Source organism: Coloeus monedula (genome assembly GCF_965178545.1).
Source record: "Coloeus monedula genome assembly, contig: HAP1_SCAFFOLD_604, whole genome shotgun sequence".
In the NCBI taxonomy this organism is placed as follows: Eukaryota; Metazoa; Chordata; class Aves; order Passeriformes; family Corvidae; genus Coloeus; species Coloeus monedula.
The window spans coordinates 42,011-44,148 of NW_028120362.1; positions in this window are offsets into that span (position 1 = coordinate 42,011).

Here is a 2,138-nt window from a genome sequence, read left to right on the forward strand (position 1 = left end):
GCCAAGGGAAAGGATTAGTAATTCTTAGAGAAAATTACCCTTCTTCCAGGCAAGGCTGACCAAGTCATTTCCTGCATTTCTCCTTTGGTTACAACCAGCCCTCTCCCAGCACGTCTGGGAAAAAATATGGTTCCAATCTAAGTCTATCTGTAGCACTTCTATCTTTGCAGCCTGATCTACCTGCTTGTTGTTGCGATGTTCCTCATTAGCCCTACTCTTGGGGACATGAGCATCTACATGGGGGACTTTCACAACCAGCTTCTTACTCAGGCAGCGATGTCTTTCCACTCCTCAGCAGCCCAGATTCGTTTTCCCCTACGCTGCCAATTCGCTTTTTCCCATTTTTCCAGCCATCCCCACAGAGCATTGGCTACCATCCATGAATCAGTGCAGAGGTAGAGCTTTGGCCACTTCTCTCTTTCAGCTATGTCCAGGGCTAGTTGAACAGCTTTGAGTTCAGTGAGTTGGCTTGATCCACCTTCTCCTTCAGTAGCTTCTGCAACCCGTCGTGTGGGACTCCACACAGCTGTTGTCCACTTTCGTTTCATCCCTACGATTCAACAAGAGCCGTCGGTGAAAAGAGCGCAGCGTGTGTCTTCTGATGGCAGCTGGCTGTACGGTGGAGCTTTTTCAGCACGTGTCACTTGTTCCTCTTCATCAGTGGGACCAAAGTTTTCACTTTCAGGCCAATTTGTGATTATTTCCAAAATCCCAGGGCGATTCAGTTTTCCGATACAGGCGCGCTGTGTGATGAGAGCAATCCATTTGCTCCATGTGGCATTGGTGGCATGGTGGGTAGAGGGAACCTTTGCTTTGAACATCCACCCCAGCACCGGTAGTCGGGGTGCCAGGAGGAGTTGTGCTTCAGTGCCGATTACCTCAGAGGCAGCTTGGATTCCTTCATAGGCTGCCAAGATTTCCTTCTCTGTTGGGGTAGAGTTGGCTTCAGACCCTCTGTAGCTTCAACTCCAGAATCCCAGTGGTCGACCTCGAGTCTCATCAGGCACCTTCTGCCAGAGGCTCCAGGACAGACCATTGCTCCTGGCGGCAGAGCAGAGCACGTTCTTCACTCTGGTCCTGCCCTGACTGGGCCAAGGGCTATGGTGTGGGTGATTTCCTGCTTGATTTGGGCAAAAGCTTGTTACTGTTCAGGGCCCCAAAGGAAATTGTTCTTCTTGTGGGTAACCAGGTAAAGAGTGCGGGTTCTCTGTCTGGGGGGTGCTCGGGGGGTGCTCGGTGCGGGTTCAGACGGTCGGGACGGTGACGGATGGAGACGGAGACGAGAGATCTCTGTAGTCAGATCTTGGAACATGCGGTTTATTGCAAAGGGCGTGGGTACAGGGGCACTGCTTAGAGCTGCAGCTGGCAGCTCGGAGCAGGCCCAAGAGAGCAAGAGAGTAAGCGGGTAAGTAAAGAGAGAGGGAGAGAGAGGAATGAGGGTGAAGAAGTAGTGAGAGAGAATGTGTGTAGAGTATAGTAAGAGTGTGTATTAAGAGTGTGTATAGTAAGAGTCTATAGTAAGAGTCTAGTAAGAGTGAATAGTAAGAGTCTATAGTAAGAGTCTAGTAAGAGTGAATAGTAAGAGTGTCTGAAGTCCTGGTTACAATACAATAAATCATCTTCTGTACTGAATATTCTAATTGTCACTAACCAATCTAATACAAGATACAACTCCTATAGCATTTACATACAGCCTATAAGAGTTCTTATATTACCATAGAGTGTTACATCTTAACTTCTAAAAACTACTCTTTGGACCCCTTCTGCTGAGCTAGTAGGGTCTGCTCTGACCCTTGGACCTGCCTGCAAGCAGAGGGTATTGTTCAATCAAGAGGGGATTACCTTCAGTCAGCCATACCATTGTTTTCCAGTTGTTCAGTAACTAAGACTTGGTATCTCAAAGGTGGCTTTCATTTCGATGTCGCTTATAGTTTTCATATTCCCAAAATCTTTTGTCAGGCAATCATATTTATAAGGCTTTCCTGTTTCATCTTCCCCAACAAAAGAGGACTCACAATCTGGCTGTACTCAGGAATATGCATCCCCCAAAAGAGCAGGATCGGCGTTGGATGATCCCCAGTGACGCCCGTGGGGCAGAGCCCTGGTGACCCCCGTTCCGGGTGATCCCCGCTGGGTGG